This window comes from Tripterygium wilfordii, chromosome 18 (genome assembly GCF_013401445.1).
Source record: "Tripterygium wilfordii isolate XIE 37 chromosome 18, ASM1340144v1, whole genome shotgun sequence".
NCBI lineage: Eukaryota > Viridiplantae > Streptophyta > Magnoliopsida > Celastrales > Celastraceae > Tripterygium > Tripterygium wilfordii.
In genome coordinates this window covers 7927651-7942250 of record NC_052249.1, presented here as the reverse complement: position 1 = coordinate 7942250, position 14600 = coordinate 7927651, and the positions used below count along the sequence as shown (strand labels likewise).

Below are 14600 nucleotides of genomic sequence, written 5' to 3'. Positions count from 1 at the left end.
TCCAAGATGGAGATAGAGAGCTACATGTGTGTGTGTTTGTGGGTTTCTTGATTTTCCTAGAATTCTCTTCCACACACTTACACATGTTTCAAATACCCTAAATGCCCCTATGCCATTAATTTTACACTAATGACAATATTAGGCAATACCAAATGGGCTTAGACCATAAATGTGAGAGAAGACTTTCGACTCAATGAGCTAGCCAAAACTTTATACTAGAGTGTACCCATGGGCCTCTTGCATCATTGGGAACAAATGTCCATCCCATTATGGCCTGAATACACTATGAATGAGTTGCATACAAAACAATTATGCCAATCCACAAAATAATACTAACATTCTCCCACTTGGACTACATAATTAAAATAGCTACTTATTTAATCAAAAAAGTGTATTCCAACATGTAGCTGCAACAAATGGCCATTCCAGTAATGCATAACAATATGCGGACAGTATATAACAATTACATATAACCATGCACCATAGATGCTCTTAACGTGTGGCAATCATATAATAATATGCTTATACAAATAGCAACACAACTCCCACTAGTTCAAAACAACTAGGCTCCTATCAATCCAATTCGGGAGATGTGCTCTTGAAACATGAATATAGGTAAGCCTTTTGTTAATGGGTCTGCTAATATGTTGCTTGTAGGCGTGTATACATTAATGTCAATGAGGGATTCTGCTATCTTCTCTTTCACAAAATAGAACTTAATATCAATGTACTTAGAGCGCTTTGGGCCTCCAGTGTTCTGAGAGTAAGATATAGCAGTAGAATTGTCACAAATTTATCCTCAGTGGTCTAGAAATGGAGTTAAAAACTGGCAAATTGAAAACAAAATTTCGTAACCACATCGCGTGACACGTCACCTCATAACACACCACTTGCTATGCTTGTGAGTGTATGTTTGACACTTTTCCATGAAATAGCTCGTCCGGCCATCATAAAGATATAACCAAAAGTGGATTTCAAATCATCCACACAGCCTTCATAATCAACGTCACAAAATCCAACTATATTAAGAGTGTTGGTTCGCTGATATGTCAACCTAATATCATTGGTCCCCTAAAGATATCTAAGGACTTTCTTAGCCCCTTGCCAATGGTATTGAGCAGGATCACTCAAGTAACAGCCTAGCACATCCACTGCAAAAGCAATATTTGGACATGTGCACCCTTGAGCATACATTAGGTTGCCAACAACAGATGCAAATGGGACTACCTTCATGTGGCCTCTCTCAATTTCATCTTTAGGATATTGAGCCTTGGAGAACTTGTCACCCTTCACAAGTGGTATTTTTTCAAGAGAATAAGATTGCATATTGAATCTTTTCAGAATGCGATCAATATAAGTTTTTTGAGACAATCGATTATACCATTAGATCTATCACGGAGAATCTAAATGCCTAGTACAAAACAGAGGCTTCTCCTAAATCTTTCATATCAAAATGGTTTGACAACATCTCCTTTGTCTCAGCCAACAAGTCAATGTCATTAGTTGCGAGCAGTATATCATCAACATATAACACCATAAATATGTAGCTACTCCCACTGACCCTCAAATATATACATTCATCCGCAAGATTCTCCTTAAAACCATTAGAAGTGGCAATCTCGTCAGACTTAAGATACCACTACCTTGATGTCTACTTCAGTCCATAAATGGATTTCTTCAGTATACATACCAGTTGTTCCTTGCCCTCTGTCTCAAAACTAGTGGGCTGAACCATTGATAGGTATGATAATACCTATTGTTTTTGGTAGAAATATCCCCCTCTTAAGCTTTCTTTTGATAAATAATGAGTGTATTTATGTGTTGATTTGTATTTTGATAGGTTGATTGCGGTTTGGAAGAAAAGCGACGGAAAAAGGGCTGAATTGAAGAAAATGTCCACCGACCTTCGTGTGTTCAAATAGTCATAACTTTCTGTCACGTTATTGGAATAGAGCGCAACAAAAGGCATTGGAAACTAGACATCTCAAGCTTTCCGTAGAATCTAAAATCATGCAAATCTGAGGTCATATGGAGAAGTTATGGTCATTTTAATCATGTGCCTAGGGGTAACGCGCCTAGGCGCACAATTTGTGCACGCCCAGGATCACTCCTACACACCCAGTACAGAGAGTTGGACTTAAATTTGAAGTTGTGCACGCCTAGGATTGCGCCTAGGCGTGCGCCTAGGCGTGTGCCTAGGCGTGGTGCGCCTAGGCGTGAAAACAACGCGCCTAGGCGCAAAAAGCAATTTTCTGGGATGTTTTAAGTCGCGATTTGTCCGAGCTGCGGGGACTTTTTAACCGAGAACTGATTTTCTGGGGAGCGAAACCAGAGGGGGAAGGCGATTCTTGGAGCTAGGAGGAGAGATTCTTCAGCTCAACTTGGATCTACTCAACTAATTGGGTTTATTCATGATTTTCTCATCTCTCCTTTTGTGTTTTTCTCTCATTATGTGTAACTAAATCTCTTGTGCCAAGGCTAGGATGAAGCCTTGGGTTTGATGACTTTGTTTATGACTTGATTTACATATATATGAGTTGATTTGGGTATAAATCTTGTGCTTTTATGTTTGATTGCAATTTCTTCATGCTTGTGGTGTTTGGCCAACACTTTAGGTTTTTGGATGAAATTGTTTGGAGAATTTGCTTAGACAATAATATGTCAAGTAGATTATGCTTCTTGAAACACTTGATTATGAATGTGTCTCCCTTTAATTAGGTGACAATTTTGTATGAATCCTAATCTCCATAGAACTCCATAAATTCCTATGCATGTTTAGACCAATAAGATGGCTAGAATGTATTTAGGAATATCCGACCTAGACCAATAAGATGGCTAGTAATCGATTTTAGGGAGATTTGGCTTAAGTGCGCTAAAACCGACTTAGGTACGGATTCGTTATGCCCGAATTAGCAAATATGTGTGTGAATTTATGTCATTCCAAGTCATTTCCCAAGGGGGATTCCGAAGCCTTGGTGTTCATCTCATATTTGTTAAATCATCTCATTTGCATTAGTTGCATCCTAATTCTAAGAAAATACCAAAAACACTTTGCTGTTTGCTTGTTTTAGTTGAATTACCAAACCAAACAATCTTGAGTTGAATTTTACTTTTGATTGCATTGTCCATATATACATACAAATATACATTTGGATTAAACATAACACCGTCCCTGTGGATTCGACCCTTGCTTATCATTGTGCTGTAGTCGCCGACTAGTACACTTGCTAGTAAGGTTAATTTAGACCCAACAAGTTTATGGCGCCGTTGCCGGGGATGGTTGCTTATATTTGATCCATTCTTGTTTATATACATAGATACTTACATACTTAGTTTAGCTCTTTCTTTCTTGATAATTAGTGATCTTTATACTTTTCTTTCTTGTTTGTAGTTCATGCAAGGAAGGCGTTCTCAAGATACAGAAATTCTTCCTGTTGATCTAGACTTGGAACGTGCACGAAGGAACAAGAGAGACAAGGATCTTCTTGAGGAGAAATCTTCCACTCGTTCTATTTCTCCTACATCTAGCTCTAGTTCGTCTAGTGACAAAATTTTGGGAGAACATTCTGAACAAGCAAGCATGGCTGAAAATCGTGAAGAAGTTGGCAACAATGCAAATGCTCCTGTTACTATCATGGACTACTCTATGCCACAATTCTCTACTAGACAATCTTGCATCATATTACCAACCATTCCGCCAAATCTATCTTATGAGCTTAAATGTCATGTGATTAACATGCTCCCATCATTCTCAGGAGCAGAAAATCAAGATGCTAGTGATCACATTGATAATTTTCTGGAGATTTGTGGCACTCAAAAAATTCAAGGCATATCTGAAGAGTTCATACGGTTGAAGCTATTTCCTTTTTCTCTTAAGGAAAGTGCTAAGATCTGGTTCAAGACTCTGCCACCAAATTCTATCACTTCTTGGGAACAACTTTCTGCTAAGTTTATTCAGAAGTTCTATACTCAGTCAAGGACACAGAGGCTTAGGGATCAGATTTTCCATTTCAGGCAGAACAAGGGAGAACCACTTTTTAAGGCTTGGGAGCGATATAAAACTTTATTGATTGGTTGCCCACATCATCAATTCTTGCCATGGCAGATTATATCATACTTCTACCAACATCTGGCTGATGAATGCCGCCATAGGTTAGATGCAGCTGCTGGAGGAAATATTATGGCTAAGGAACCAACTGAAGCCAATGAAATTATTGAGACTGTGGTGGCAAATTCCTCACAATGGGATAATCGTGATCTTGATGCTCCTAGACACATGGTTTATGAGGCTAGTGGTTCAAATACAGAGATGGCATCTGTGGCTAGGAAATTGGATGCCGTAGTGACTTTGCTGAGCAGAAATTTGGATCCTTGCGGCATTTGTGGAGGCACCGATCATCCTACTCATGTATGTTCTAGAAGTGGGACATTTCCTGAAGCGGAAGTTAATGCAGTTCAACCTTTTCATAGGCAGCAGAATGATCCCTTTTCTCACACATATAACCCAGGATGGAAGAATCATCCCAATTTCTCCTATGCTTCACCCCAGAATTTCAATCAAGGGCCCAGACCGTGGCAAGCTCCACGACAAGAACCACCTTCTCAAGATGCAAGGAAGTTTACTATGGAGGACCTTATTTCCCAGCTTGCTCAATCACAAGTCACAATGCAACATTCCCAAGCAGAGATGAGCAAGTCAATGACTCAGTTGCAACAAACTGTTTCCAGTAATACTCAATCTATCGCAAAGCTTGAAATGCAAGTAGGACAACTTGCTCATGCCTTGAGTGAAAGACAGCCAGGAAAGCTGCCGAGTCAACCTGAGGTAAATCCTAAGCAGTATGAGGATGCTAATGCTATTACTGTTTTGCGAAGTGGGAAAAATGTGGATAACAAGATTGAGTATAAAAAGCTTGAAGGTGAGAATCATGATGAGCCTATAGTGGTGGAGCCAAGTGCTTCCAAAATACCTCATGTTGAGAAGGAAAAGCCGGAAGTAGAAGAGTATGTTCCAAAAGTGCCTTTTCCATCTCGTCTTGCCCCAGCTAAGAAAAGCAAGTATAATCGGGATATTTTTGAAGTTTTGAAGAAAGTGGAGATTAATATTCCACTCATTGAGGCAATTAAGTCTATTCCCGCATATGCAAAATTTTTGAAGGAGTTGTGCACTAACAAAAGGAAGATAGGTGATCATGAAGAAGTATTTCTCTCCGAAGAAACGAGTGCTATTTTACAAAAGAAGCTCCCGCCCAAATTAAAAGATCCGGGTAGCTTTACCATTCCTTGTATTATTGGAGAGAAAGAAATTGAAAAGGCCTTGATGGATCTTGGTGCAAGTGTAAATATCATGCCTTATTCTGTTTACACTACTTTGAAGATAGGTGAGTTGAAACCAACTTCAGTCACTCTCCAACTAGCCGATCGCTCTTTAGTGCATCCTTTTGGGTTAGTTGAAGATGTTTTAGTAAAGGTGGGTGATTTTGTTATTCCGGTGGATTTTCTGGTGCTTGATATGGAGGGTGAACCTAATCCGACAAGAGATGTACCACTCATTCTAGGCCGTGGTTTTATGGCTACCACAAAGACCATTATAGATGTGGAAAAGGGCATGCTCACAATGACAGTCTTTGACAAGACCATTGAGTTCAAAATTTTTAAGGCTATGAAGAGTCCGGATGTCATTAGAGAATGCCTTCATGTTGATATGGTAGGCCATGAGAGAGTGAATTTATTGACAAAAACGGCTTCAAGTGATGAGGTTGTTGAATATGTGGATGGTGATAGCAATGAAGGCAAAAAGACCCCATCATCACCAATATCCAACGAGCTCATGGCTACTTCCCTTGTTACTAGCAAGCTATCTCCAACTTTGAAAGGCATGCGGACAAGAGCAAGGAAGTTGAAAAAGGCACGGTCCAAAACAATGTTGAGAGGTAAAGTGTGTGCTCTTTTTGAGACATTGAAATTGTCTATCCATGGTACTTTCACGATAACGAATTCTAAGATAGAAAAAGGGTGGAAATTTGTGGCTCGTCAATTTCAATTCTGTGGGCCAAATGTTTCGGGGATTCTGAATGGAAAGTATCCTGTGCACCATCCTCCTTGATTTGTTTCCCAAGAATTGTTGTGAAGGTGTTGAGGCTTGTGGTGATTTCTCCAAATCAGGTTGTCTCTCTCCTTATCTAAAACAAGTGTTGTGTTTAAGCTTTCTCCCTCCCTTTATTTATTTGCATTGATGACCATGCATGTTCTTAAAGTTTGGGGTGAGAGTTTGCTTAAATTATTAAGTGTTGATGCATACATGGTTGATTTTGTAGGTACAACAACGTCTGGCTGAAGACATTAAACTTAGCGCTACTTGGGAGGCAACCCAATGAAGTATATCCTTTTGTGTATCCTTTTGTTCTTCATTATTCCATTTTTATTGACAAAATCTTGTGTGGATGTTAGTTTGAATGTGTTGGAATCTGGCTGCAGGAAAGTTTAAATTTCTGGGCATTATGTTTACAGCCAGACCACGCCTAGGCGCTTATTGTGAACGCCTAGGCGCGTATTGTGCACGCCTAGGCGCACTTTATACACGCCTAGGCGTGTGTGTTTACAAAAAAAAAAAAAAAAAAAAAAAAAAAAGGGTCATATGCAAGAAAGGGTTCATGAAGACATTGAAGAATTATGGCTAGGCCAGTACCCCAATCCACTCGATGCATGACTCCAACCCCCAGGTTGTATTGTTTCAACTTGTCCTCTTTTTAGTGCATTATTACATTGTTATGTTTTGCATTGAGGACAATGCATTCTTTAAAGTGTGGGGTGGTGGACTGCATATGGATTATCTTGTGCCAAATTTCACATGATTTTTGTTGTAGCTGAATTTTAAAAAAAAAAAAATTCAGTGCTTGAATCTTGCATATTTATGGGAATTTTCTGTTGAATTGAGTGCTATATTGAAATGCAGCTGATCTTGGTTTGTGGAACCCATCTTATCCTTCTATATGCTTGACGTCTACTCTATTGGATAATCACTTGAATTCACTTGCACAAGAATGTATGCTTGTGGGGTATGACTTGGGTGAATAGATGTTGAATGTGGACTTTCTTTAAGATGATCTAGAACACCGTGTTAGTGATATTCTTGGCACTAGTTAATTACATGCATGTTAAAAAAAAAAAATTGATGATGAATAAAAGCATGTTCCGCTCTTGTGATCTTGCTGAGTAACCGGGGCTCTTGTCTAACCAACTCGAGTTTCGCGTAAAAAGGTAAGACAATCTTGATGAACATACTAGACTAGCTTAACTTCGAAGCCTTTTCAACTCGAGTGATTGATCCGAGGTGTGCTTTATCACATAATGCCCTAAACCAACTGGTTGGGAGTCATTGGTTGAGAACTTGTTACATGGGTTGACTAGAAAGCTTAAAGGAGTGAGCATTGCACGGGCCTAGTAAGATGAAAATAAAAAAAATAAAAAAAAATAAAAAAAAAAAAAAAAGAAGAAGAAGAAGAAGAGAAGTATGTACATAAATAAAAGTGCCTTGGTATTACTACTTGACTGTTCTTGGAATTCTTGGAATGTGACTATGTTTGGCGCCTATGAACTTTTGGAAGCCAAATATTTATACATTTCTTCTTTGCATGTACTTAATTTAGATGAAGTGATTGAGTAGACGGATAATCTTCACTGAGTATATGTTTGGATGAAGTGTGGGGTCTCCACATCTTTTTGATTGCATGACATTGATGTATATTGTTTCGATTCTAGCAATTTCCCTCACATATGTTTGATTTGAGTTATCTTGAAACATTTGTGGGTGTCGTTCTTGTAAGCCCTCAGGAGACAAAACTCCTCCACTAGGGACACCTAGGGGTTTAACGGCTTGTTGCATATGCTAAATGCAATCGCGATTCCTGCGTTAGTGAGTTAGGATGTTAGTTGGTAGATGTACTTTGTTTAGTTTTACTTGAGGACAAGTAAGGTTTAAGTGTGGGGTGTTTGATAGGTATGATAATACCTATTGTTTTTGGTAGAAATATCCCCCTCTTAAGCTTTCTTTTGATAAATAATGAGTGTATTTATGTGTTGATTTGTATTTTGATAGGTTGATTGCGGTTTGGAAGAAAAGCGACGGAAAAAGGGCTGAATTGAAGAAAATGTCCACCGACCTTCGTGTGTTCAAATAGTCATAACTTTCTGTCACGTTATTAGAATAGAGCGCAACAAAAGGCATTGGAAACTAGACATCTCAAGCTTTCCGTAGAATCTAAAATCATGCAAATCTGAGGTCATATGGAGAAGTTATGGTCATTTTAATCATGTGCCTAGGGGTAACGCGCCTAGGCGTGCGCCTAGGCGTGGAACGCCTAGGCGCACAATTTGTGCACGCCCAGGATCACTCCTACACACCCAGTACAGAGAGTTGGACTTAAATTTGAAGTTGTGCACGCCTAGGATTGCGCCTAGGCGTGCGCCTAGGCGTGTGCCTAGGCGTGGTGCGCCTAGGCGTGAAAACAACGCGCGCCTAGGCGCAAAAAGCAATTTTCTGGGATGTTTTAAGTCGCGATTTGTCCGAGCTGCGGGGACTTTTTAACCGAGAACTGATTTTCTGGGGAGCGAAACCAGAGGGGGAAGGCGATTCTTGGAGCTAGGAGGAGAGATTCTTCAGCTCAACTTGGATCTACTCAACTAATTGGGTTTATTCATGATTTTCTCATCTCTCCTTTTGTGTTTTTCTCTCATTATGTGTAACTAAATCTCTTGTGCCAAGGCTAGGATGAAGCCTTGGGTTTGATGACTTTGTTTATGACTTGATTTACATATATATGAGTTGATTTGGGTATAAATCTTGTGTTTTTATGTTTGATTGCAATTTCTTCATGCTTGTGGTGTTTGGCCAACACTTTAGGTTTTTGGATGAAATTGTTTGGAGAATTTGCTTAGACAATAATATGTCAAGTAGATTATGCTTCTTGAAACACTTGATTATGAATGTGTCTCCCTTTAATTAGGTGACAATTTTGTATGAATCCTAATCTCCATAGAACTCCATAAATTCCTATGCATGTTTAGACCAATAAGATGGCTAGAATGTATTTAGGAATATCCGACCTAGACCAATAAGATGGCTAGTAATCGATTTTAGGGAGATTTGGCTTAAGTGCGCTAAAACCGACTTAGGTACGGATTCGTTATGCCCGAATTAGCAAATATGTGTGTGAATTTATGTCATTCCAAGTCATTTCCCAAGGGGGATTCCGAAGCCTTGGTGTTCATCTCATATTTGTTAAATCATCTCATTTGCATTAGTTGCATCCTAATTCTAAGAAAATACCAAAAACACTTTGCTCTTTGCTTGTTTTAGTTGAATTACCAAACCAAACAATCTTGAGTTGAATTTTACTTTTGATTGCATTGTCCATATATACATACAAATATACATTTGGATTAAACATAACACCGTCCCTGTGGATTCGACCCTTGCTTATCATTGTGCTGTAGTCGCCGACTAGTACACTTGCTAGTAAGGTTAATTTAGACCCAACAACCATATACACATCCTAACACAAAACTCTATTTAAGAATGTAGTTTTAACATCCATCTAATGCAGCTCTAGACCAAAATGAGCCACAATAGCCATAATGATACGAAAGGAATCTTTAGTCGAGACAGGTGAAAAACTTTCTTTGAAATCAATACCTTCTCTTTAACTAAACCCCTTGCCAATTAACCTTTCCTTGTATCTTTCAATCTAGCCTTTAGAATCACACTTGGTTTTAAACACCCATTTGCAGTCAATAGGTTTACAATCAAGTGGCAACTCAACCAAGTCTCACACACCATTCTATGACATGAATGCCATCTCATTAGCCATTGTATTCATGCAGAGGGAGGATTGTGAACTAGAGACTGCGTCCTGGTAAGTAACTAGATCTGAAGCAGCAATGATGTCATACTCATGTTCATGTAGATAGACAATATAATCATCAGGAATAGTTGATCTGCGAGCCCTATGTGATCTCCTCAATGAGGCATCACTAGTTTATAGAACATCGAGCTCAACTTGATTAGCAAGCTCATGAGTATGTGCAGGTTCCACAACAATAGGAGATTTTGAAATGGGAATAGGTGCAACAGGTACATGGTAGTGAAAAATATCTTCCCTAAATTCCATTTCTCTTTGGCTATGATCTGTATCATCACCAAAATCATCCTCAAAATACACAACTCTTTCCGACTCAATAATTATGGTGGTATGAGATAGACAATAAAACCTTGAACCTCTTGACCCTATGCAATAGCCAACAAAGAAACCACTTATGGTTTTAGGATCAAGTTTATTTGAATTAGGATTGTATGGCCTCACCTTTGCTTTGCAATCCCAGAAACGAAAATGGCATAAACTACGCTTTTTACCTGACCAAAGCTCATATGGAGTCTTTGGAATAGACTTACTTGGAACCTGGTTCAAGATATATGCAGCTATCAAGAAGGGTATGATTCCTCCTTTCTACAACACCATTGTGTTCAGAAGTGCCAGGCATTGTATAGACTGCATCAATACCACACTCAATTAAGTATTTTGCAAAAGGACTAGGATTACGTCCAGTCTCATCATATCTACCATAGAATTCACCACCTCTATGCGATCTCACAGCCTTTATTTTCTACTCTTTCCGAAGTTCAACTCTAGTCTTAAAGACTTTAAAAGCTTTTAGGGAATCAGACTTCTCACGAAGAAGTTCAATACGACCATAAAAGAAAAGTCATCAATGAAGGCAATAAATATCTGAAACCTCCCAAAGCAGTCAGAGTAAATGGTCTACAAATATCAGTGTGAATCAACTGAAGAGTTCCATCACACTTATCCAATTTACTCTTTCTTACCTCAGCTGTCAATTTACCCTTAATACAATATACACAAACATCAAAGTCACCAAAATCAAGATTAGGAAGTATGTCAACCTTCACTAACCTTTCCATTCTTTGCCTAGATATATGGCCTAAACTCTTATGCAACAACAAAGAGGACTTATCACTCGATGTAGGTCTTTTGGCCCCAATAATATAACTAACAAAAGAAGAGACAATAGACACATTAAGCTTTCATAGATCATCGCACAAGCATCCATTACCTATTAAAACGGTGTCACGGTACAGGCTGAATTTTCTGTCTCCAAAATTAATACAATATCCTAACTTGCCCAAAAGTGGAACATAAATTAAATTCCTCCTAATGGTAGGAATTTAAGCCACATCATATAACTCTAAAATATGTCCCAAAATAGTATGCAGGTTAACTACACCTAAATATTCAACCTTCACTCTCATACCGTCACCCATATAGACATACCCTTCTAGATCACTCGAACTTCTTTTGCTTATTAGTGCCAGCAATGAATTAGTTATATGAATTGTAGAACAAATGTCTAACCACCAAGTATTCAAGGGTATATTAATGACAGTAGTTTCTAGACAAACCATTATGGAAGAATTACCTCTCTTTTCTAGCCAAGTTTTGAATTTCCTACAATCTACCTTCTTATGCCCAAACTTACGACACCACATGCATTTACCTTTAAAGCCTTCATTGTTTGAGTCATTAACAATAGAAGTAGCATTCTGAACACTATCCTTGGCCTTAGAACCCTTTCCCTTAAATTGCTTAGAGCTATCAGAATTCTTAAGATTACACTTTCTCTTTTGACCTTGATTAGTCACCATTGAAATGGCACGAGACCTTTCCTCCTCTTTTGTCAATATGGATATCATTTTATCGAAGGTCCATCCTTTCTTTTGAGCATTGTAACTGGATTAAATTGGATAGAACTGTGAAGGGAGAGTCCTCATAATATGCCACACCAAATAATCTTCTCCAAAGTCCATAACAATTGCTTTAAGCTTTTGGTAATAAAAAGAAATCTTCATGACATGGTCTCTAACACAGCTAGAGCCATCATACAGTGTCAAATGAAGCATATTCAACAATTCATTCTTTTCATTCTTGGAGAATTTGGCTTATTTCTTGCCTATGGCATCAAGAAATTCTTTGGTAGTGGCATACTGAGGAAAACTTTCACGTACGGATTCCTCCATGTAAAATTCCACAATCATCAAACAACACCGGTTTGCATAATCCCATTCTTCAAATTTCATTCTCTCCTCAGTGGTATTAGTATTAGTGAGTTCCTTAGGCTATGGAATCTTGAAGGCAAAATCTAACTTCATCAAAGTTAAATTCATCATGAGAGAGTGTCGCCACATCTTATAATTCGTCCCATTCAACGTCATAATACTAGACATTTGCAGAGAAGCAGTAGAATTGCTAGTAGAATTGCTCATAGCTAAGAAAGAACAAACAAATTATCAAGAGGCATGTAGAACAAAGTCATGCTATATTTTCTAATTTCTCAACTCTTAATGAGTTATAAGTCTTTGGGTCAATATAACGACTTTCACAAGTTAAGGGCAATTCATCAAATGCATCAAACCTTTCACTGATAGGGTAATAAGGAATTTGCAGTTTTTGGCATCCAACAAAATCCCTTGCTAGATAACAATTAAATATCGTTAGGATAATTTAATTGTCCACATGGATCTTAGTATTGATTCCAATGGATCGTGGGAGAAAATTATGAATTTCAGATAGACAGTCCACCATACTAAGACTTACGTTAGGCAAGCACAGAGCATGTAATAAGTGTGTGATTATCGCATCAACCACTTGACATGATTGGTCTCACGAGAGGCAAGCACCAAATCACTCAAATGTCACATTTCCCCCAATTTCATCAAAATATATCCTTTCTTAATCAAAACCATCAAATGGTGCAGCGAAACGATCAATAAATTATGAGAAAACGCCTTTTAAAAAACCTATGATCAATAAATTATGAGAAAAAGCCTTTTAAAAAACCTATTTCATTACTCTCACTTTGTGAGTAAGCTGTCTGGACGACACCTGTCTGGACACCCTGGATAGGTGTTTGGAAACTACACAATTTTTTTAATTTAATTTGACTATCCGGACATCCTATGAAGTGCCCAGACACCCTATGAAGTGTCCGGACACCCTATGAACACCTACAAAGATCTGCTACTGTAACAATCACGAAAAACAAGTATCCATGGCTGATCCGGTGAAAACAACTTCAGAATCACTAAATAAGTTCTGATCATGGTTTAACAGCCTCAAAAGCAAATGGATTGGGCTCCGATACCAATTGTTAGACTCAAATCAAGCTCCCAAGAATCCAATTGATAATTGAGGCATATCAAACCCATTTAAAACAAAATCAAGGACATACCTCCATATCCATTGCTCGATGGAGTTTGTGGTAGTTGTGGAGTTATTGGTGTTGTCGCCTGAAGTGTAGTTGGAAGCTCAGCCATGGCACGCCCAAGATGGAGATAGAGATCTATAGGTGTGTGTGTTTGTGGGTGTCTTGATTTTTCTAGAACTCACTTCCACACATTTCACGCACTTACACATGTTTCAAATACCCTAAATGCCCCTATGCCATAACTTTACAAAACTGTTCGAATTTCTCGCTTTCAACAATTTTAAATGGTAGCTTTTTGCTAATAATCCACTCAATGAGAGTGTCCCGAATCAGATTAGCATCAAATTTGTGAAGCCTCGTTTCATTTTTATACCATCACAAGATAAGATGAAATTGTCCATTAGACCTTTCTGAGATTGTAAAACTTTGCACTTCATGATGTGCATCTTCAAATTTTTTGTTCTATGTTTGTTTGGATTAGCCATGTACTTCGCACCACAATGCTTGCACTTAACTTATAGGTCTTGCCCTTCAATATGTATTCTATCATAATGCTCCCACATAGAACAAAAAATAGCAATCTTCTCTTGTATTCATTATGTATTCAATTAATTGATGCACAATTTATTGAATGTCATGAACCTGATCCAAAATAGCCTTATTATCAGTCATCTTAAAATCGAAATAGTTACTTACAAGATAACTCTTGTTGCCAGAATCTTCAGTCTTGTATTGTTCGTCCAATGCCTCCCAGATATCCTTTGCTGATTTCAGCGTTGAAAACATATCGAACAAAGAATCTGTCAGACTGTTGAGAATAGTTCCTCGACAAGTATAGTTATCCTCCTCCCATTTTTTCTTTGCATCGATCTGATCTTGTATAGCTTTCTCTGCAGGGACTGTGGGACAGGTTGTTTCCAACACATATCGGACCTTCAATGTGGTAAGGAGAAAACCAATCTTCTCTTGCCAACGTTTGTAATTATTTCCATCAAAGTGATCAAGTTTGGACAAATCTTGGGGCATCGCATTCAGAGATGTAATACCAGTGATCAATGGATTCATTGAAGATGAGGAAGCCATCAAATAATTGTTTATGAATTGTTAAGAAATAATAACTGGTATGAAAACTCAAAACACGAATAGAAGGTTTATGAGATGATGGGAACGCTTGCTTCAAAGATAGTAGGCGATTTTCACTCTATCTCATAAACAATTATTGCCACTCTTTATGCAATTGAGTAAACAACGGGCAAATTGTTTTGGGATACAAACTGTCTTGGATAGGAAAGTGTGTATTGCAACCAAACTCTCACCAGAAA

At 38.3% G+C, this 14600-nt stretch overlaps 1 non-coding gene across 1 annotated transcript; it reads right to left on the bottom strand.

The window, feature by feature from the left end:
• Positions 1-3985: 3985 nt before the first annotated feature.
• Positions 3986-4092, bottom strand: LOC119984904. Its single transcript, XR_005465002.1, has one exon. It is a non-coding gene; the product is annotated as a small nucleolar RNA R71 (small nucleolar RNA).
• Between the last annotated feature and the right edge of the window lie 10508 nt (positions 4093-14600).